This window comes from Zeugodacus cucurbitae, chromosome 2 (assembly GCF_028554725.1).
Source record: "Zeugodacus cucurbitae isolate PBARC_wt_2022May chromosome 2, idZeuCucr1.2, whole genome shotgun sequence".
Classification (NCBI taxonomy): Eukaryota; Metazoa; Arthropoda; class Insecta; order Diptera; family Tephritidae; genus Zeugodacus; species Zeugodacus cucurbitae.
The window spans coordinates 38,161,300-38,186,187 of NC_071667.1; the positions used below are offsets into that span (position 1 = coordinate 38,161,300).

General features: G+C 36.9%; 1 long non-coding RNA gene across 1 annotated transcript; it reads left to right on the top strand.

The window, feature by feature from the left end:
- Nucleotides 1-5,036: 5,036 nt before the first annotated feature.
- On the top strand, nucleotides 5,037-9,330 carry LOC128924128 (uncharacterized). The gene is made up of 2 exons (XR_008472813.1): nucleotides 5,037-7,636; nucleotides 8,006-9,330. It is a non-coding gene; the product is annotated as an uncharacterized LOC128924128 (long non-coding RNA).
- Nucleotides 9,331-24,888: the final 15,558 nt, after the last annotated feature.

A 24,888-nucleotide genomic window follows, 5' to 3' on the forward strand; every position in this document is an offset into this window, starting at 1 on the left:
ATGAAAATCTCACTACTGTTTGGCTCATGGAACGGGTACACTCCCCGGGCAGTGATGGATTGGTACATACTTTAACGGTCGAGTACAATACGAACCAGAAGTTTTCAAATGGACTCTTTGTCAAGCAACGATGTCAGCGACCTGTGCAGAAATTATGCCGCCCACAATAAATTCTGAGCGCAATTCAGAATGCTGCATAAATTGAATGATGTCAGCATTTGCTCTGCGCAGAGAAATTCCGACATAAAGAAACAACGCAGTTTATTTACAAGTGGTTGATGATCAAGACGGTCCTTTTACTTTGACGGTTTTTTGGTTAGACTCTTTAACAAAGTTATTGAAAATATGATTCTTAACCTTACTCAGTGTATGACACAATTTTTGTATACTATGCAAACATTATTTCATCAAATCACAAAACCAAATGTTACAAACCTTATTACCCAAAAAGTTAGTAAACTAAATATTTGTATATGGAATGCCAACAGTGTAAATCAAAACAAACTGGAGATATTACGATTTCTGACTGAAAAATACTACTGTCAGAAACTCATTTAGCAAATATAAATAATTTCTTTATACCGGTATATATATTTTTGTATTACAAATCACCCAGATGGAAAGACGCACAGTGGTACAGCAGTATTGGTTAGAAATCGGTTAAACCACCAAAAACTAACTGGTTGAAATAAAGAAGATATATATGAGTATCCACATTAACATTGATTTAAAAATGAATATAGGAAGAGATATTGCTGAAAGTATGACATAATTTAATTATGTAATAACTAATAGCAGTGACAGACGAACAAAAAAAAATACGCCTTAAGAAATGCTAATGCGCATTGAAATTTTATGGAGACAGGCGACAGATTTTTATATTTAGACAGCTGATTGAGAAATTTACATATTCATAAATAAAGTGAACAAATCTATTATTTACCTTATAAAACATTCAAATTAGTTATAGTTGATATATTTGCAATTAATTTATTTAGAAAAATAAATAATTTGTTTACGTTTTATTTTCTTCTTTGTATCAATCACCATTCACAATAGCAAAAATCGGCCAATTTGGGCAGTATTGTCTATTCAAATTTGCTAAATTTTGATAAATGCACGAAAATTTTTTTGTATTACTAATTTGCATCGAAATTAATCTAATGCGCAAGTTAATGTAAATTAAGCCGTCTGTCAGGGCTATAATGCAGCTGTATTGACAAAACCAAAAAGAACATTAAAACAGTTGGTTTAAGAAAGATCACTAATATAGAAAACCTTTTAAATGAGAAAAGCAATGCTAGACGTGAATGACAGTTAAGCCGTTCCCTCTTTGCTTCAACTGAAATCTGCTTTACGTAAGTTGCTTGCGCTTAAACGCGAGGAAGAATACAACAATCAAAATCATATAAAGAAACTGTGTCGAGATTCTAGCAAGCAAACTTCCATTTGGAAAGCCTAAAAGTATTTTAAGCCACTAGTGGATTCCAACATGCTTATAAGACAGTTGAATGGTAATTTGGCACGTAGAGATAAATCCGAAAAAGGCTTCGGGACACGATAATATTACTCCAAAAATGTTAATTGAGTAACCAAATATGTAATGCTCTCCGTGCAATTCTTGGTTTCCGGCACTACCCAATTGCGTGGAAAAATCGCAGATCATCATGGTAGTTAAACCTGGAAAAGACTTAACACATCCGTCTCCCTACAAACCAAAAAGTCTAAGTGGGTAAATAGAATTACTTTTGAAATGAGGAAGGCATACGAGCACAGAGAGTACTGTTCAGCTGTTTTTCTAGATGTAGCGCAGGCGTTCGATAAGATCTGGCATTAAGCTTTTATTGAAAAATCAAAAACGTTTTACCTTACGAATTGCAGAACACATTGGAGTCATATTTAAAAAACAGTTAAAGTTAAAGCAGATTTCATCTCAGAGGAACGAGGAATAACGGCTGGAGTACATCAGGGTAGTGTATTAGAGATTCCAATCTAAAATGCTTAGAGCAATCATGGGTTCACCATGGTACATGGGTAACGAAAATATATATAAAAATCTTGATACTCCTATGGTAAAGAAGGAGATAGGTAGGATAATTAGAGATTTACCAGCCTATTAGAGATCAACGTTTTACCAAAACAGCTCTGAATTTCTTCCACATAAGCACCGAAGTCCTCATATTTAATGTACTGATGCCCCACTATAATTGCAGGATTTGTGAAAAGTTCTTTTCCGATATATTCACTAGTGCTTACTTTAAATTTTGTAAAGTAAACGATACAGATCGATTTCAAAGTTGTGGTATATAGGAAGCAGGAAAATATTATGAACCGAATTTCATTCAAATTGGTCGAGTAGTTTCGTACATATGGTTTATGGCACATATGTATGCGGAGCCACACCCATTTAAAATTGTGTATACCAATTTGAGTGCAGCCTTTATGTACATCTTTATAATGAAATTTAAAGTTTGTAGTGTTTTTCATTACTGAATTAAAGCATTGTATTAAAGGTAGGCGTGGTTGCCAAGCGATTTTCTCCATTTAGACAACTCTAGAGAGTTTGGTTGATATAGCTTTTGTAGTTTACGAGATATGTAGAAAAACTTTGTAGGGGCGGGGCCACTAGGCCATCCTACCACCAATAATTACGATTTTATTGCATACCGTAATGGTTGTTGTTGGACGCATTACTTTTAGACAGGTTTTTAAATTTGTTAATTATTCTTTCTCTAGTAAAAGTTATTTATTTATTCTCAGCATAACCTGTTACGATATAACATCACCGTTCAGTCGCTTAAATGATGTTTTTAAATGTTAAGAATTAGAAGGTAGGCACACTGGCCTAGCTATTTCAAATTAATTTCAATCAATGCTGATCAAGTTGAATATGACTAAAAAGCAGGTACATTGAATGATAAGAGATGAGGGCTAAAATAGTGCTATATTGACGAATTTTCACAATGTATACTTTTTTGCCAATAAAGCGCAAACAAATATTAGAACTAGTTCGAATGGTCAAGAATTTCTACTGGAAATTATCCCAATGTGTAAGATGATCGCAAATTACTTGTATCATTTAACTATCGCTTAAGACCAATTAAAAAAAATATATATGTACACAGTTTGTCAAAGTTAATTTTTTTTTATTACTTGCATTTTGTAAACAATTACCTGACAAACTGATCGCTTTCCACCAGGTCTTTCCAAAGGTGTGGAGATTTTCATCTTCAACGGCTTCACCAGCAGGTACTGCATCGAACACATTCAAAGCTGGAGCACTTTCGTCCATTCGAACAACATAACCTGTAGTGGGTAGTCGCTGTATTTTCATTCGCTGTACTATGTCTACGTCGTCGTAGAACTACTACAGCTCATCGTTCCATCGACTGCGGTATTCGCCGTTGTCAATGTTCAAAGGACCTTTCTCGTAAACTTCTAGTGTCGTCTCATCGGATGTCGTTATCGTCCACGCTTCTGCACCATATATCAGGACGAAAATAATACTTGAGCAACTTGTAGTGTTTGGTTTTGGTTCGTCGAGAGAGGACTTAACTTTTCAATTGCCCTCTCAGTCCATAGTAGCACCTGTTGGTAAGAGAGATCCTGCGTATGATTTCGAGGCTGACATAGTTGGTTCCATGTATGGGTGATTCTACGATAAGAGGTAACTTGTGCGGCAATCAGCTTAAAGTATTGTTTTTGTCCTTTATGTTGCTATTTTTTTTTAATGAATCACATCATATTAATGCAATGTATTAAATAACATTACAACTTACTGCATAATTAACGCAATTTTTTCTCAAATTCCTTACAAAGTCCAAAAAAGTCTCTCCCCTGGCTTGTCCCATTGCTACTTACTGCATAATTAAGGCAATTTTTTTCTCAAATTCCTTACAAAGTCTAAAAAAGTCTCTCCCCTGGCTTGTCCCATTGCTACTTTTTATTTAACTTTCGGACAATACATACTACTCATCATGACACCCGGACCGGAAGTCGTGAGCTACTTGATTCTTGATACTTTCTTGCGAGAGCTTCTGAACATGACCCCTTTCCAACATCGATGGTTCGATGTATCGATGTTTCTTCAAAACCCATCGAAATCAAAAACATCGGCCATTAAAACATCGATGAGTTTTTTAACTTTTTTTTTAATTTAGGGTGAAAAGCTAAGGGATACAGAAGCAGAAGCATAAATAAATGAAATGTAGTACCTCTTAAGTTGATACATTTTATTTCACTTAGCATTATATGTCTGTTAAAGTTTTTTCTCAATAAATAACAGAATTTCAAAACAACGACATGAAAAGTTTTTTCACTGTCATTTCTTTTCGATTTCACTTCTGCGTGATAGTTGCCCTGGGTTTAGAAAACGGTCGTTTACTCGGCACTGAAGTGGCCACAATGTGTAAATATTAATAAGATTATTTATACAACTCCGGAAACACAGTATTCATGTCAACCCAAACTCTATTGGCTTCTGTAACAGCCGAGATACACTTTCTCTTCAACCTTCCGTCCCTGTAATTGTAGATGAATTTGACAGCTTACATTTCACCTTTTCGTGGACCAAATGTTTATTCTAGTTCCAAATATAAAACGAGTGTTCTGTTTCAAACTCATCCGAAGATTCTCTTGTATCTGGGCGATTTTTTGAATTTTTTATGAAACAAAAAAAGTGTTTCTTTTAGCCATAGCATCTTTAAAATGCAGTAATTTGAATCTCTGATCTAACGCAGTAGCCTACGCCAGAATTAAATTGCATAAATAAATCATAAAAGTAACCGCAGTATTGTCCAAGCGCACATTCCCTTAACGAATTCTCCGTATTTTACAAAAATCGAATTCCAATGTAATAAAGCGTATCCAAAATAGAGGGTTTGGAGTTAATACCCGAAAAAGTGTGAAGTCAAAATTTTTTTATATAAAACATCGACATAAAAGAAAGTGAAATCGATGCATCGATATTTTTAGATTCAAGACATCGATGGCTAACATCGATGCTTTTTGACGAAAACATCGATGTTTCAAAAACATCGATGTTTCAAAAACATCGATACATCGTTTGCATCCCTACACGTTCATAGTTCAGCGAATAAAAACACAGATACTACGTTAGCTATGTCATGTTGCTCGAATGATGAAAGCGCTTCAGCTTGGAAAGTGTTCAATGCAGTACCCGCTGGTGGAAGCAGAGGAACAGTAAGCCCTCCATTCCGTTTGAAAAACCAGGTAAAAAGTGACCTGGTTTCTATTGGTATTTCCAATTGGCGCCAGACAGCAAAAAGGAGAGAAAACTAGCGCAAGACTAGATTCGCCTATAATATGCATAAGCGGTGCATACGGCAAATATGTATGTATATATAAATAAGATCAGGTTGGCCAGACTCTCCCCATGCCAAATCTTCGTTTGAAAGTGCAGAAGATATATTACGTCTTTAAAAAATCAAAATTGTTTTTGAAAGATCTGAAGAAATTATATTTAATATTTGTTTCGTTTATTTAGGATAAAGAGTGAATTTATCGATTTGTTATTTTAATTCTATGGTTTATTCATCTAGGAAAGAGAGAACCTTTAATTTGTAATACTATTTTTAATTATTTTTTTTTATTTACAAGTGGTTGATGATCAAGACGGTCCTTTTGACGGTTTTTTGGTTAGACTCTTTAACAGAGTTATTGAAAATATGATTCTAAACCTTACTCAGTGTATGACACAATTTTTGTATACTATGCAAACATGATTTCATCAAATCACAAAACCAAATGTTACAAACCTTATTACCTAAAAAGTTAGTAAACTAAATATTTGTATATGGAATGCCAACAGTGTAAATCAACACAAACTGGAGATATTACGATTTCTGACTGAAAAATACTACTGTCAGAAACTCATTTAGCAAATATAAATAATTTCTTTATACCGGTATATTTTTGTATTACTAATTTGCATCGAAATTAATCTAATGCGCAAGTTAATGTAAATTAAGCCGTCTGTCATGGCTATAATGCAGTTGTATTGACAAAACCAAAAAGAACATTAAAACAGTTGGTTTAAGAAAGATCACTAATATAGAAAACCTTTTAAATGAGAAAAGCAATGCTAGACGTGAATGACAGTTAAGCCGTTCCCTCTTTGCTTCAACTGAAATCTGCTTTACGTAAGTTGAATAAGCGCTTAAACGCGAGGAAGAATACAACAATCAAAATCATATAAAGAAACTGTGTCGAAATTCTAGCAAGCAAACTTCCATTTGGAAAGCCTAAAAGTATTTTAAGCCACTAGTGGATTCCAACATGCTTATAAGACAGTTGAATGGTAATTTGGCACGTAGAGATAAAACCGAAAAAGGCTTCGGGACACGATAATATTACTCCAAAAATGTTAATTGAGTAACCAAATATGTAATGCTCTCCGTGCAATTCTTGGTTTCCGGCACTACCCAATTGCGTGGAAAAATCGCAGATCATCATGGTAGTTAAACCTGGAAAAGACTTAACACATACGTCTCCCTACAAACCAAAAAGTCTAAGTAGGTAAATAGAATTACTTTTGAAATGAGGAAGGCATTCGAGCACAGAGAGTACTGTTCAGCTGTTTTTCTAGATGTAGCGCAGGCGTTCGATAAGATCTGGCATCAAGCTTTTATTGAAAAATCAAAAACGTTTTACCTTACGAATTGCAGAACACATTGGAGTCATATTTAAAAAACAGTTAAAGTTAAAGCAGATTTCATCTCAGAGGAATGAGGAATAACGGCTGGATTACATCAGGGTAGTGTATTAGAGATTCCAATCTAAAATGCTTAGAGCAATCATGGGTTCACCATGGTACATGGGTAACGAAAATATATATAAAAATCTTGATACTCCTATGGTAAAGAAGGAGATAGGTAGGATAATTAGAGATTTACCAGCCTATTAGAGATTAACGTTTTACCAAAACAGCTCTGAATTTCTTCCACATAAGCACCGAAGTCCTCATATTTAATGTACTGATGCCCCACTATAATTGCAGGATTTGTGAAAAGTTCTTTTCCGATATATTCACTAGTGCTTACTTTACATTTTGTAAAGTAAACGATACAGATCGATTTCAAAGTTGTGGTATATAGGAAGCAGGAAAATATTATGAACCGAATTTCATTCAAATTGGTCGAGTAGTTTCGTAGATATGGTTTATGGCATATATGTATGCGGAGCCACACCCATTTAAAATTGTGTATACCAATTTGAGTGCAGCCTTTATGTACATCTTTATAATGAAATTTAAAGTTTGTAGTGTTTTTCATTACTGAATTAAAGCATTGTATTAAAGGTAGGCGTGGTTGCCAAGCGATTTTCTCCATTTAGACAACTCTAGAGAGTTTGGTTGATATAGCTTTTGTAGTTTACGAGATATGTAGAAAAACTTTGTAGGGGCGGGGCCACTAGGCCATCCTACCACCAATAATTACGATTTTATTGCATACCGTAATGGTTGTTGTTGGACGCATTACTTTTAGACAGGTTTTTAAATTTGTTAATTATTCTTTCTCTAGTAAAAGTTATTTATTTATTTTCAGCATAACCTGTTACGATATAACATCACCGTTCAGTCGCTTAAATGATGTTTTTAAATGTTAAGAATTAGAAGGTAGGCACACTGGCCTAGCTATTTCAAATTAATTTCAATCAATGCTGATCAAGTTGAATATGACTAAAAAGCAGGTACATTGAATGATAAGAGATGAGGGCTAAAATAGTGCTATATTGACGAATTTTCACAATGTATACTTTTTTGCCAATAAAGCGCAAACAAATATTAGAACTAGTTCGAATGGTCAAGAATTTCTACTGGAAATTATCCCAATGTGTAAGATGATCGCAAATTACTTGTATCATTTAACTATCGCTCAAGACCAATTAAAAAAAATATATATGTACACAGTTTGTCAAAGTTAATTTTTTTTTATTACTTGCATTTTGTAAACAATTACCTGACAAACTGATCGCTTTCCACCAGGTCTTTCCAAAGGTGTGGAGATTTTCATCTTCAACGGCTTCACCAGCAGGTACTGCATCGAACACATTCAAAGCTGGAGCACTTTCGTCCATTCGAACAACATAACCTGTAGTGGGTAGTCGCTGTATTTTCATTCGCTGTACTATGTCTACGTCGTCGTAGAACTACTACAGCTCATCGTTCCATCGACTGTGGTATTCGCCGTTGTCAATGTTCAAAGGACCTTTCTCGTAAACTTCTAGTGTCGTCTCATCGGATGTCGTTATCGTCCACGCTTCTGCACCATATATCAGGACGAAAATAATACTTGAGCAACTTGTAGTGTTTGGTTTTGGTTCGTCGAGAGAGGACTTAACTTTTCAATTGCCCTCTCAGTCCATAGTAGCACCTGTTGGTAAGAGAGATCCTGCGTATGATTTCGAGGCTGACATAGTTGGTTCCATGTATGGGTGATTCTACGATAAGAGGTAACTTGTGCGGCAATCAGCTTAAAGTATTGTGTTTGTCCTTTGTGTTGCTATTTTTTTTTTAATGAATCACATCATATTAATGCAATGTATTAAATAAAATTACAACTTACTGCATAATTAACGCAATTTTTTCTCAAATTCCTTACAAAGTCCAAAAAAGTCTCTCCCCTGGCTTGTCCCATTGCTACTTACTGCATAATTAACGCAATTTTTTCTCAAATTCCTTACAAAGTCTAAAAAAGTCTCTCCCCTGGCTTGTCCCATTGCTACTTTTTATTTAACTTTCGGGCAATACATATATTTTTTGTGGGAGATGCTAAACCTAAACTAAGTTCAATCGGAAGTAAAATAATTAAATTTAAGTACTGTTAAATAAAAAACAAAATTATTTTGTTTATTTCATATAATATTTAATATTAACTTTTGTCCCGATTTTTTAATGTATCTACCCTCCCAAATTTTGTTCGCCGTGTACGACATAAATTCCAAGACGACCGCATTGAAAAAAGTGCTCAAGAACATATATCAGCTTGAAGTTAACAATACTAATCGCGAAATCCGTTTGACCGCTGTAGTTTTTTAGTTATTGCGGCCCGATCGTGCGGTGTACTGGATTCGAAAACTGATTTTGACTCTCCCCTGGCAATTCATATTACGTATACTATTAATTTAATTTATTTGCCTTTATTGTCCTAAGTTACTAATACTGTGATAATTAAAGTGAAATAAATAATTAACCCAAAAAATAATTAGTCACTTAAAACAATTAAATTTTTCATGAAAACGTCTCTCCCCTGCCGTATTTCCCCTGGCAAAATAACTACTAGGGGAGAAAGTTAGAGACCAGGGAAGATACTACTCATCATGACACCCGGACCGGAAGTCGTGAGCTACTTGATTCTTGATACTTTCTTGCGAGAGCTTCTGAACATGACCCCTTTCCCACCTCCAGCCATCACCAGCATCAACAAAACGAAAAATATTAGCCTCGCAATCCAACGCAGAATCGCTCTTACTTACAGATGCTAGTTTGGACTGAGTGAACATTTAAATGTTAAAGTCCTCTCTCGATGAACCAAAGCTAAACTCTAAAAGTCCCTTATCATCCCGTTCTGCTTTATGGTGCAGAGGCATGGACGATGTCAACATCCGATAAGACGGCACTAGGAGTTTTCGAGAAAAAGGTTTTGTGGAAGATTTATGGTCCTTTGAACATTGGCAAAAGCGAATTCCGCAGATGATGGAGCTATACGACGACACTGGCATAGGGATGCAAACATCGTGAAATGAAACATCGATGGTTCGATGTATCGATGTTTCTTCAAAACCCATCGAAATCAAAAACATCGGCCATTAAAACATCGATACATCGAAACATCGATAATAACTTTTTTTTTAAATTTAGTGTGAAAAGCTAAGGGATACAGAAGCAGAAGCATAAATAAATGAAATGTAGTACCTCTTAAGTTGATACATTTTATTTCACTTAGCATTATATGTCTGTTAAAGTTTTTTCTCAATAAATAACAGAATTTCGAAACAACGACATGAAAAGTTTTTTCACTGTCATTTCTTTTCGATTTCACTTCTGCGTGATAGTTGCCCTGGGTTTAGAAAACGGTCGTTTACTCGGCACTGAAGTGGCCACAATGTGTAAATATTAATAAGCTTATTTATACAACTCCGAAAACACAGTATTCATGTCAACCCAAACTCTATTGGCTTCTGATTGGTAGGGGTAACAGTCGAGATACACTTTCTCTTCAACCTTCCGTCCCTGTAATTGTAGATAAATTTGACAGCTTACATTTCACCTTTTCGTGGACCAAATGTTTATTCTAGTTCCAAATATAAAACGAGTGTTCTGTTTCAAACTCATCCGAAGATTCTCTTGTATCTGGGCGATGTTTTGAATTTTTTTGTGAAACAAAAAAAGTGTTTCTTTTAGCCATAGCATCTTTAAAATGCAGTAATTTGAATCTCTGATCTAACGCAGTAGCCTACGCCAGAATTAAATTGCATAAATAAATCATAAAAGTAACCGCAGTATTATCCAAGCGCACATTCCCTTAACGAATTCTCAGTATTTTACAAAAATCGAATTCCAATGTAATAAAGCGTATCCAAAATAGAGGGTTTCCAGTTAATACCCGAAAAAGTGTGAAGTCAAATTTTTATATAAAACATCGACATAAAAGAAAGTGAAATCGATGCATCGATATTTTTAGATTCAAGACATCGATGGCTAAAACATCGATACATCGTTTGCATCTCTACACTGGCATAGTTCAGCGAATAAAAACACAGAGACTACGTTAGCTATGTCATGTTGCTCGAATGATGAAAGCGCTTCAGCTTGGAAAGTGTTTGATGCAGTACCCGCTGGTGGAAGCAGAGGAACAATTCCCTCAATTCCGTTTGAAAAACCAGGTAAAAAGTGACTTGGTTTCTATTGGTATTTCCAATTGGCGCCGGACAGCAAAAAGGAGAGAAAACAAGCGCAAGACTAGATTCGCCTATAATCGCAAAAGCGGTTCATACGGCAAATATGTATGTATATATAAATAAGATCAGGTTGGCCAGACTCTCCCCATGCCAAATCTTCGTTTGAAAGGGCAGAAGATGTATTACGTCTTTAAAAAGTCAAAATTGTTTTTGAAAGATCTGAAGAAATTATATTTAATATTTGTTTCGTTTATTTAGGATAAAGAGTAAATTTATCGATTTGTTATTTTAATTCTATGGTTTATTCATCTAGGAAAGAGAGAACCTTTTATTTGTAATACTATTTTTAATTAATTTTTTGCTTTTGGTAAAATAATTATCTACCATAAACTTAACGTCTCTCCCCTGGCCGATGTATTTACCCTGGTCGTCGAAAATTTAATAAAAAATGTATTAAGTGCCTTTTCGTGAGAAGATAAATAAAAGGGAAAAAATCATAATATGTGACCTGGTCTACGAAAAGGGAGCTAACGTGCGAAAACTAGTTTTCTGGAAAGCTGTTAAAAATAAACATCTCTCATCTTCCATACGAATCAACTAAAAAGTGAAAATTGATTTTTTGACACCTAAGCCCCCTTTCCGTAAACCATATAGAGGTTTCATAAAAAAAATCCAAAGTTTTTCTTTTGCCGTTTTCTCTATGCAATTGAAACCTCTTATCGTAGAATCACCCGTATACAAAACTGTCTTCAACATTGAAGTGAGATCCAAGCCGCGAATGCGCTGACTGACTTGTTTGATGACAGGAGGTATTACGTATTGTCCTCATTCACCACCAAACCCATTCGTTTCGCTTCCTTATCTAGACTGGAGAAGGCAGAACGAACGGCGTGGTTGTTATGGCCAATGATATCAATATCATCGACATACGCCAGCTGCTGTACACTCTTATAGAAGATTGTGCCTTCCCTATTTATTTGCACCTCGAATTATTTTCTACAGCAATAGATTGAAGAAGTCACACGATAGTGGGTAATTGCTATTCGAATTTCTTAATAGTCGCGCAATGGAACTTCTGTTCCATCGTCATAGATTGGGGCATTGGGTTCGTGATAATTGTCTCTTCTACTTAATTATGGATTAATAATAATTATGAACAATGGACGAAATCGGTTAACAACTACGCCTACTTCCATATAACTAAATATTGAATTACATCATATTGCTTCACTTTATTATACAAACATTAGGGACCAATGAAGATAGCGGAATAAAACTTTACACAAATAGTGCATTTCATCTCTGGCTTCACTTGTGAAAAAATTGTCGAAAACGGAGTATGACTTTTCAAGGCCCCAGATAACGAACATGTTAAACTCAGCGCTTAAGGGTAAATTTTAACCGCAAATATGGGTAATACTCTCTTCTCAACTTTTGCTGCGAGAATATAAAATTGAAAAATGTTGTCTATGAGGCAGGTTTGTTCAATCAGAAATTTATGAAACTGCAAAAATTAGTTGCTGGAAGCTGAAAGGAGGGGAACCCACAAACAAACTAAAAACTCTTTCGATAAAACTCTTCACAAAAATAGATAAAATGCGCCGTGAGGAGCGTACGGGCATGAAAAAAAAATAAATTCATTTCATACCCCAAAGCACGAAGTCCAAAAATTGGCCCTTTATTGAAAAGTGTGCACATAGAACGACTTCAATTTGCTAGAAATATTATAAAGTAACACGTGTGAGTTTAGCATAATATTCTATGGGCCGATAGGACAAATGTTAGGGCAGAATCTTGTGCATCTGAGGTTGCAAAATGGTGCAATTGCAAATAATTACCATCAACAGTGAACGTTTTTTTGGAGTTTTTTTTGCAACCCTTGTTGCAAACCATTAATTCTGATTGGTAAAGAAATTGGGCATTTTTTTATTTTTCAGAATAGCTGATAATTTGCAAACCTGTGTTGCAAATTTTCTTCTTCTTCTTGACTGGCGTAGACACCGCTTACGCGGTTATAGCCGAGTCCACTACAGCGCGCCACGCATCTCTCCTTTTGGCAGTTTTGCCCCAATTGATAATACCAAGTGAAGACAGGTCCTTCTCCACCTGGTCCTTCCATCGGAGTGGAGGCCTCCCTCTTCCTCGGCTTTCACCAGCAGGTACTGCATTGAAAACTTTCAGAGCTGGGGCACTTTCGTCCATTCGAACAACATGACCTCGCCAGCGTAGCCGCTGTCTTTTTATTCGCTGGACTATGTCTATGTCGTCGAATAACACATACAGCTCATCATTCCATCTTCTGCGGTATACGCCGTTGACAATGTATAAATGGGACCATAAATCTTCCACAAAACCTTTCTGTCGAAAACCCCTAGTGCCGTCTCATCGGATGTTGACACCGTCCACGCTTCTGCACCATAAAGTAGGACGGCAATGATGAGGGACTTGCAGAGTTTAGTTTTTATTCGTCGAGAGAGGACTTCACTTTTCAAATGCCTACTCAGTCCATAGTAGCACCTATTGGCACGAGCGATTCTGCTTTGGATTTTAAGGCAGACATTATTATCGGCGTAGATGCTGGATATACGAAAATATCTACAACTTCAAAGTTATGACTGTCAACAGTGACGTGGGAGCCAAGACGCGAATGCGCTGACTATTTGTTTGATGACAGGAGATATTTCGTCTTGCCTCGTTCACCACCAGACCCATTCGCGTCGCTTCTCTATCCAGGCGGGAAAAAGCAAAACTAAAGGCGCGGGCGTTGTATTCAATGATATCGATATCATCGGCGTACGCCAGCAGCTGTACACTCTTATAGAAAATTGTACCTTCTCTGTTTAACTCTGCGGCTTGTACTATTTTTTTCAGCATTAGGTACAATGGTATTTTAGTGTTGCTTATTTGAAAGGGTGTAGCAATTGCATCATTGTACATTTTGTTAGTGTAAAAGTAAAATATGCTCGCTAATTTGCAATTGCAAGGATGCAAGACCATTTGCATCAGATTCTGAATAAACTTTATATATATATACACAGAAGACTATGAAGCATGGAGGCTATAAGCTGATTTTATGGGGATGCCCTAATAAAGTAGTGCTAGAGACCTGGTAAGTACCATAATAAGTATCATTTTGTTAATAACAATCTGGAGACTATTGACCTTTTCCATCAAGATAATGGCCCAAAACATACCTCAAATAGAACTAAGGAGTGCTTTCGATGCAAAAATGCACCGGTAAACAAAACATTTTTTTATTTTTATTATCTTTAGTTCTTTAAGTTTGCTTTGGGCTGATCTACATCGAAAAGTGTATTTTAATTTATTTCATAAATCAAAGATGGCCGCACTTTAATTAACCCGATAGTAAACAGTATTATTATTTCTAAGAGGCACAGTAATGAATGTTAACCTGTTTATTATAGCTGTAACAACAATATTAGTGTACTCAGTTAAAAAATGGCATCAAATAAGTGTAAAAAAAAAATGATGTTTTATTTGCGGCGAATTTATTAAAGTTAGAAGTAAAAAAAATTTGCTTTATCAACAAATTTGAAACTTTGCGAAGCCTATGAAGCCTATTTTAGCCTAAAAGTCAGTAATCAAAATAATCTATAGTGAAATTGTAGAAAAAATATAAAAATCAGTAATTTCTGCTTAAAAATCGAAAAATTGCTCTAATTTCTACGAAAGCAAACTTTAACCGGAAAAACATTTATTCGCTTATTTTTGTCATAGGAGAAACTAAAATTTAACATGTAGATGTCAGACCCAAAAATCGTGTTGACCGGTGTAATTATTGAATGGCTTATAGTATGTATGTATGTGATCGGCGTTCAACCGATGAGAGCGCGCCACTCCTCTCTCTCCAGTTGGAGATTCCATGTGTAACCAGGTAGCTCTCCACCTGGTCCCTCCAACGGAGTGGAGGCCTTCCCCTTCTTCGGGTTCCTCCGGCGGGTACTGCATCGAACACTTTCAGGGCTGGAGTGTTTTCGTCCATTCGGACAACATGAACTAGCCAGCGTAGCCGCTGTCTTTTTATTCGCTGAACTATGTCAATGTCGTCGTATAACTCGTACAGCTCATCGTTCCATCGCCAGCGGTATTCGCCGTTGCTAATGTTCTGAAGTCCATAAATCTTGCGCAAAATTTTCCTCTCGAAAACTCCTAGTGTCGTCTCATCTGATGTTGACATCGTCCAAGCTTCTGCATCATAAAGCAGGACGGGAATGACAAGCGACTTATAGAGTTTGATTTTGGTTCGTCGAGAGAGGACTTTACTGTTCAATTGCCTACTCAGTTCAGTAGCACCTGTTGGCAAGGGTGATTCTGCGCTGGATTTCGGGGCTGACATTGTTGGTGTTGTTGATACTGGCTCCCAGGTATACGAAATTATCTACAACTTCGAAGTTATGACTGTCAACAGTGACGTAGGAACCAAGACGCGAGTGCGCCGACTGTTTGCTTGATGACAGGAGATATTTCGTCGTGTCCTCATTCACCTCCAGACCCATTCGCTTCGCCTCCTTATCCATGCGGGAAAAAGCAGAACTAACGGCGCGGTTGTTGCTTCTGTACACTCTTGTACAAGATTGTACCTTCTCTATTTAGCTCGTATTATTTTTTCCAACATCAAGTTAAAGAAGTCGCACGATAGTGAGTCACCTTGTCTGAAATCTCGTTTGGTATCGAACGGCTCGGAGAGGTCCTTTTCAATCATGACGGAGCTTTTGGTGTTGCTCAACGTCAACTTACACAGCCGTATTAGTTTTGCGGTGATACCAAATTCAGACATCGCGGTATAAAGGCAGCTCCTTTTCGTGCTATCGAAGGCAACTTTAAAATCGATATAAAAATCGATTCACCTCTCTCGGGTCTTTTCCAAGATTTGGCGCATGGTGAATATCTGGTCCATGGTGGACTTTCCAGGTCTAAATCCACACTGATAAGGTCCAATCAGTTTGTTGACGGTGGGCTTAAGTCTTTCACACAGTACGCTCGATAGAACCTTATAGGCGATATTTAGGAGGCTTATCCCACGGTAGTTGGCACAGTTTGTGGGATCTCCCTTTTTATGGATTGGGCAGAGCACACTGAGATTCCAATCGTCGGGCATGCTTTGTTCCGACCATATTTTGCAAAGAAGCTGATGCATGCACCTTATCAGTTCTTCGCCGCTGTATTTGAATAGCTCAGCCGGTAATCTATCGGCCCCTGCCGCTTTGTTGTTCTTCAGGCGGGTAATTGCTATTCGAATTTCTTCATGGTCGGGTAATGGAACATCCATTCCATCGTCATCGATTGGGGAATCGGGTTCGCAAACTCCTGGTGTTGTACTTTCACTGCCATTCAGCAGGTCGGAGAAGTATTCCCTCCATAATCCCAGTATGACCTGGACATCGGTTACCAGATTACCACCTTGGTCTCTACATGAAGATGCTCCGGTCTTGAAACCTTCGTTAAGTCGCTTCATTTTTTCATAAAATTTTCGAGCATTCCCTCTGTCTGCCAGCTTCTCAAGCTCTTCGTACTCACGCATTTCGGCCTCTTTCTTTGTTTGTCTGCAGGTGCGTCTCGCTTCCCTCTTCAGCTCTCGGTATCTATCCCATCCCTCACGTGTTGTGGTCGTTTGCAACGTTGCGAGGAAGGCAGTCTGTTTTCTCTCCGCTGCGAGACGGCATTTCTCATCGTACCAGCTGTTTTTTTGACTTTTCCGAAAGCCAATGGCTTCGGTTGCAGCGGTACGCAGTGAGTTTGAGATGCCGTCCCACAGTTCCCTTATACCGAGATGCTGATGAGTGCTCTCAGAGAGCGGGGGTGCAAGTCGAGTAGAGTATTTCGTGGCTGTCTGTTGTGTTTGCAGGTTTCGACGTCGAACCTTCCTTGTGTTTGTTGACGGGCATTCTTTGCTGCACAGAGGCGGGTGCGTATCTTCGCTGCAACCAGATAATGGTCCGAGTCTATATTTGGTCCTCGGAGCGTACGCACGTCTAAAACACTGGAGACATGTCTTCCGTCTATCACAACGTGATCGATTTGTTTACGCGTGTTTCGATCAGGAGACAGCCAAGTAGCTTGATGTATTTTCTTATGCTGGAAACTGGTACTACAGACGACCATATTTCGGGCCCCAGCGAAGTCGATCAGCCTCAGGCCGTTTGGCGATGTTGCGTCATGGAGGCTGAATTTTCCGATTGTTGTGCCAAAGACACCTTCTTTACCCACCCTGGCGTTAAAATCGCCAAGCACGATTTTGACATCGTGGCGGGGGCAGCGCTCTTAGGTGTGTTCTAGGCGCTCATAGAAAGTATCTTTGGTCACATCGTCCTTCTCTTCCGTTGGGGCGTGGGCGCAAATAAGCTATATGTTGAGGAACCTCGTTTTTATGCGGATTGTGGCTAGACGTTCATCCACCGGGGTGAATGCCAGGACTCGGCGACAAAGTCTCTCTCCCACCACAAATCCAACACCAAATTTGCGCTCCTTTATATGGCCGCTGTAGTAGATGTCACAAGGACCCACCTTCTTCCGTCCTTGTCCCGTCCATCGCACTTCTTGGATGGCGGTGATGTCACCCTTTAGTCGTATGAGGACATCAACCAGCTGGGCAGAGGCACCTTCCCAATTAAGGGTCCGGACATTCCAGGAGCATGCCCTTATATCATTATCCTTAAAACGTTTGCAGGGGTCGTCATCAAAAGGGGGTGTCTCATCGGAGGCTTTCTTTTTCGATTTTTCATTGGTACTTCGTTTTTATGTGGTGGGTCCTATGCCCTACGCACAACCGCAGAAGCGGGTTCGCCTTCTCACTTTAGCTCGCTTCCAAACGGAAGTATGTTAGCTACCCAGAGGACACTTGGTCTAAAACCGGAATTGGTGAGCTGCTTGAATCATGTGGAGAAGAATCGTTTCTGGCCACTCCCAAGTGAATGACAATCAAAAACTCTCCTCACTTACGTGAACTTCTACACATGATCCCATCCTCCAAATAGAACCATAAAGAACACTTATTCATAATCATTTAATTTGTATTTTATCAGATTTTAGATCAAAGTTTACGTTCTTTTAAGTTGAATATTGACTAATGAAAACATTATATATCATTAATATTGCATTTTCTCAGGTTTATGTTTAAAATATACATTTCTTGCAAGTTGTGTATCGGCAAATAGAAACATAAAAAACCTTTATTCATATTCATTTATTTTGTATTTTATCAGATTTAAGATCAAAGTTTCCGTTCTTGCAAGTTGAATATCGACAAAGAGAAGAATAAAGATTTTTTAGATTTCTCAGAGTTATGTTTAGAATCTACTTTTTGAGAGTTGTGTATCGACAAATAGAAACATAAAGAACATTAACTCATAATCATTTATCTTGAGTTTTATCAGATTTATGATCAAAGTTCACTTGCAAGTTGAATATCGACACATAAAAACATAAATAACATTAACTCATAATCGTTTATTTTGTATTTTCTCAGATTTATGATCAAAGTTCACTTTCGTACAAGTTGTTTATCGACAAATAAAAGAATAAAGATTTTTTAAATTTCTCAGAGCAATGTTTAAAATTCACTTTCTTGCAAGTTGTATATCGACCTAGTGAACATTTATTCATAATCATTAATTTTGCATTATCTCAGAGTCATATTTAAAAATCAATTTCTTGCAAGTTCTATATCGGCAAATAAAAACATAAAAAACATTTATTCATAATCATGTATTATACTCTCGCAACAAAAATTGCTAAGAGAGTATTATAGTTTTGTCCACATAACCGTTGTTTGTAAGTCCTAAAACTAAACAAGTTAGATATAGGGTGATATATACCAAAGTGATCAGGGTGACGAGTAAAGTTCAAATCCGGATGTCTGTCTGTCCGTCCGTCTTTCCGTCCGTCCGTCCGTGCAAGCTGTAACTTGAGTAAATATTGAGATATCTTAATGAAACTTGGAACACGTGTTTCTTGGCACCATAAGAAGCTATAACTAAGCCATAAATAAAGTTATGAAAATAAAATTTGGAACATAGGATCGCATTAGGGAGGGGCACATTTGAATGTAATTTTTTTGGAAAAGTGGGCAGTCGTTTCTTTTACCCGTTTCCTTATACCGTTCAAAAATGAAAGAATTCGGGTAATAACCACGGCCACCTCCCATACGAAGGTTAGGTTGAAAATGACTAAAAGTGCGTTAACTCACTAACGAGAAATGTCAGAAACACCAAATTTTACATAAGAAATGTCAGAAGGAATTTTAGAATCAGATTTTTTACAAAATGGAAAATGGGCGTGGCGTCGCCCACTTATGGGTCAAAACCATATCTCAAGAACAACTCGACAGATTTCAATAAAATTCGGCATATAATATTTTCTTGACACCCTGATGACACTGGTGGAATATGGGCGTAATCGGTTCACAACTACGCCTACTTCCCATATAATTCAATTTTGAGTCCTTCTGATTCGTTAACTTATAATGTATACATAAGGAACCGATAAAGATAGCGAAATAAAGCGTTACACAAATACTGTATTTGAGCTGTGACATCATTTGTGGAAAAATTGTCAAAATCGAACCATGAATTTTCAAGGCCCCTGGTATCAAACATGAAGAACTCAGTGCCTTAGGGTAATTTTTTTTTACTTCGTTTTTATGTGGTGGGTCCCATGCCCTACGCACAACCGCAGAAGCGGGTTCGCCTTCTCACTTTAGCTCGCATCCAAACGGATGTATGTTAGCTACCCAGAGGATACTTGGTCTAAAACCGGAAGTCGTGAGCTGCTTGAATCATGTGGAGAAGAATCGTTTCTGGCCACTCCCAAGTGAATGACAATCAAAAACTCTCCTCACTTACGTGAACTTTTTTTTTCAATATTTCTTTATTTATTGAATCTGCTTTTTCTTTAAGCCTAACAATAAGTTATAAAATCTTAAAACTATTTAAAAAACTAGACAAGCTCAACCAAGTGGTTGAGCTGTATTGGTGAAACGTTGCTCTTTAGCACGCAGGCATATCGCTTCTTTTTAGGCGTGTTTGATCGCAGGAATGTACTAAGGCATTAGCCAATGGGTTTGGGTGATCTCGGAGTTTAGATATATATTTCAATCTGCTGTCCTCTACTGCTTTCTTCACCATAGGGATACCAAGATCTTTATGGATTCATTGCGAATGTACCATGGTGAGCACGTGATTGATCTAAGCATTTTCGATTGGAACCTTTGTATTATATCAATATTAGTTGCACAGGTCGTACCCCACAGTTGAATGCCATACATCCAAATCGGCTTTATGACCGCATTGTATAAAAGTACTTTGTTGTCTAGGCTAAGTTTAAAGTTTTTATTTAAAAGCCAACTTAAATTTGCAGCTCTTATCTTCATGCACGTTATTTTACTAGATATATGTTTTCTCCACGTAAGCCTTCTATCTAGGTGAATACCAAGATAGGTAACTTCATTCGCTTGAGGCGCTTGAATATTGTTCATTTTTATTGCCGGGCACATTTTTGGTCTTAGCGTAAATGTAACGTGCTTACACTTTTGTTCATTCACATTTATACGCCAGTTGGCTAGCCATTCTTCGACAGATCTTAAGTGCTCCGATAATATTCTTGATGCTATAATGTGGCATTTGTTACTGCTCACTAAAGCTGTGTCATCCGCGAAAGTTGATGTAAAAACATTCTTAGCTGTTGGAAGATCAGCAGTATATATGATGTACAGAGTTGGGCATAAAACACTGCCCTGTGGTACACCAGCCCTTATTTGTCGCTCATCAGATATGAAGTCTCCCACTTTAACCATAAATTGTCTATTTTTTAGATAAGACTCCAATATTTTATACAATTCTAAAGGCAGAATGTTTTTAATCTTATATAAAAGCCCTTTATGCCAACCTTATCAAATGCCTGAGCTACGTCTAGAAATATAGCTGAACAGTACTCTCTGTGCTCGAATGATTTTCTTATTTCGTTAGTTATTCTATTTACTTGTTCTATTGTACTATGTTTTGCACGAAACCCGAATTGGTGCGTTGGTATTACATTATTTTCGTGGAGGAAAGGAGACATCTTTGATAGTAGCACCTTTTCAAATATTTTCGAAAGGCAGGGTAGAAGACTGATTGGTCTGTATGAAGACGGCTGTGTCAAGTCTTTCCCAGGTTTATCTATCAGGATAATCTGCGACTTTTTCCACGAAATTGGATAGTATCCGAAACTTAGAATTGCATTGAAGAGCAAAGAGAGCACCTCTACAGCGATATTTGGTAACTCAATTAGCAATTTTGGGGTGATATTATCATGTCCTGGCGACTTTTTTGGATTAAGTTCTTTTATGATGCCAATAATTTCAGAAGGTGAAGACTTGAAGGACTCGGGCGACTCATTTGCTGTGTTAGGTAAGATTGACAATTTAAAGTTATTCTTTGGGCAATTTGGTTGAAATACCTTTTCTAGGTGATTTGCAAAACAAGTAGCCTTTTCCTCGTCACTTCGAGCCCAATTTCCCCCCAAGTCTCGTATAGGCATGTTGGAGTCGACTGGTGGCTTCATGGACTTTTGGGCTTTCCAAAGTGAATTTTGCTTGCTTGAGTTTGGACACAGCTTCTTTATATATATTTCATTGTTGAGTTCTTCCTCGCGTTTAAGCGCTTTTTTTAATTTTCGTACAGCAGATTTCAATTGAAACATAGTGGAAGGCGAGCGATTTATCTGCCATTCTCGTCTATCACGTCTTTTTTCATTTACAAGCTGTTCTATTTCTCTATTACTGATTTTTCTGAGACCAAGTGGTTTTCATTTGGTGTTGCTAAGACCGCTGCGTTAATAATTATATCATTGAGTTCCCTTATAGTTTCGTCAACATCTCCTTCTTTATTTATTTTGTATTCAATATTAATGTGGCTACTCACGTATTTTTTGTATTTTAGCCAGTTCGTTTTGTGAGATGTTAGGCCTTTTCAACAAATATGGGTTGTTCACATAACTTTATTAGTATAGGAGAGTGATCAGAATATAGATCAGTACATGTATCTATTGTTATGTGCGATTTATCTATATTTTTGATTACTGCAAAATCAATTAAGTCTGGTATTTTTTTACGATCAGTAGGCCAATATGTCGGCTTACCCGGGGATATTATATCAAGGTTATTGCGCCTATTTATAATAGTATGATACAGCTGTCGTCCTTTCGGATTAATAAGTCGTGAGCCCCAATACACATGCTTTGCATTGTAATCTCCACCTGCTAGAAATCTATGACCTAGCGTTTCAAAAAAGTCTTTAAATTCACTCTCTGTAATTTTAAAACGAGGTGGACAGTATATAGCCGTCAGGTTTAAGTCTCCGCAACGATTTTTTATAGATATTGTTGTAGCTTGTAACTGCGTTGTAGCATGAGATTCTAATGCGTGGTGGCTTAATCGTTTTCTAACTAACACTGCTGTTCCACCATGTGCCTTTCCATCTGGGTGATTTGTAACATAGAGTCTATACTCCGGTATAAAGAAATTATTTTTATTCGTAAGATGGGTTTCTGACAACAGCATTACACCTATATTATTTTCATTCAGAAATCTAATAAGCTCCAATTTATGTTGGTTAACACCATTAGCATTCCATGTACAAATGTTAAGTACGCTCATTTTTTACTTAAAAAAGTTTGCAACATTTGGTTTTGGGCTTTGATTACCTCTTGAATCATATTTTGCTTTGTTGACATAAATTGTGTCATACATTGGGTAAGGTTTAAAATCATTGTTTCAATGCTTCCATTTAGTTGGTTTTGGGGCATTTGTGCATTTGCATTTGTGTTGTGTTGCCTTTTACCACGTTTGCATAGCTCCCTTGTGCAGCATTATTTTTAAGAATACATTGTTTTGAAATATGGACAGGGTTTTCAATACTTTCGTTGGAAGGAATATTTATCATTTGATTACGGCGTGATTGAATTTGAACAGTCAATTTAGTTTTTAAGTCTTTGTATACCGGGCAACCCCTATAGTTTGCAGTGTGATTTCCACCACAATTACTACATTTTTTATTTAAATCCTCTTTTTTAAGAGTACATTTTGATGTAGGATGCACACAGACACTGCGTAGAGTGCAATATGCTTTCGTGTGCCCATACTCTTGGCAGTTGGTGCATTGGACCGGACCATTTCTTTTATGTGGTTCCTCGACGGTGATTCTGCGATGGAGCAAATATTTTAACTTGTAAATTGGATGTGTTTCATTTTTCTTTAGTTGTTCATTATTTGGCATCAATTCTATTTTGAACATTGGCTGAGGTACTTTGTTTCTGTTAAATATATTTACTACTGATTTAATACTAAAACCACCTTCTTCAAGAGCTTCTTTAACGTCGTTAGAGTCTACCGACGACTCTATACCTTTTATGACTACCACTAGACCTTTAGAGCGCTTCAATTGGTACGAGTAGTACCTTCTTGTTATTATTTGATAAGAATTTCACTACATCCATGAAACTTTTTTCAGTGTACGTTTGTATTTTCGTTTCATCTATGTTACCTTTTTTTAAAGGCACTATATGAAAATTGTTCGTGCCTATTAAATTGCTCAATTTGGAGACAAGCGCATTTGAGCTACGCTCATGCAAATAGATTGGAGGAGGTTTGGCATTCACTGCTGCAGTAGTACCCTTCGCATCGTCGTTAGGTTCTTTGCTCAGTAAGGCAAATCTATTGCCAATTAAAATGTCTGGCTTTTTAACATTTGGCGTGCCTGCTTGAAATTTTTTGTTATGGACCGCTGATTTAATTGGACTAGATTTCCTTTTTGTGTTTATGTAGCGGTCAATACCAGTCTGAATAGATGGTCCTTTCTTGCATTGTACATTCCTACCTTCTTTTTTGTTTTCCTTCGTTAACCGAGTGCTTGTTGGTACCTGCGTACTTGCCGCTATCAGCGCATTTGTTGTTGCGCGATTGCTGTTTACTTCTGCTTCTGCCGACTGCGTCCTTTGCTTCGATTCCAATTCAGCTGATCGCTGCGATGACTCATCACCGCCGTTGCTTTTTTTGTGAGCTCCACAAAACTGCAGTAGGCATTTAAGGAATGCCTACGGCTTTGCTGGTGAGGCTGCGCAGCACTCATTATTGTTAGTTTGATTTTATTGTTTTTATATTTTTGTTTTGTGCACTATTTGTTTATGTTTTTTATGTTAATTTTTGTGCACTGTATTTTGATTCGATTGTTTGTTGACAATTTAATCGTTGTTATTTATGTTGATGTTTGTTTACTTTTGTAACAAGAAAAAAAACAACATATTTCACGGAGCGAATTAAAAAGCACGTCCGTACACCTTGAATGCTTCTTCTCAATTTTTGAACTTCTACACATGATCCTATCCTCCAAATAGAACCATAAAGAACACTTATTCATAACACTGGTTTACAGCAAAAATGTTCCATGAACGCCACTATCCAATTTGTATGTGAAATGGCTCGCTGATTTCGAAAATCGAGTTAATTTTTTTTATGGATACGTTTTTGAGATATTTGTAATTTACCGTTATTCGACCAAAAAAAAAGGTGTCTTCATTTAATCATGCATATCTCACTGACCAGTTGAGAAATCTTACTGCAAATTATAGAAAATAAAAGTGAATGAAATTTCCTAAAAATGTTGCCTACTCCATTTTTCCATAGGCCTTATAATTTCTGAGAAATTGATTAATCACTTCGAGTTTTTAAATATTTTTATGAAAAAATTAAAAAAAAATAAACTTTGGCAAGAAAAAAATTTAAAACAAAAGATATTTACAAAAATTTTTTTTTTTATTTTATATGAAATCCTGTTTCTTTATAAAAAATTAAGCTACCAACGAACAAAATCTATGAATAAATAGGAAAGTTGTACATGATCAAATAAATATATCCAAGTCGCGCAAAGTCAATGCATACGTATATGCGTATGTAGTGTGTAAAGTAGGGGTGGG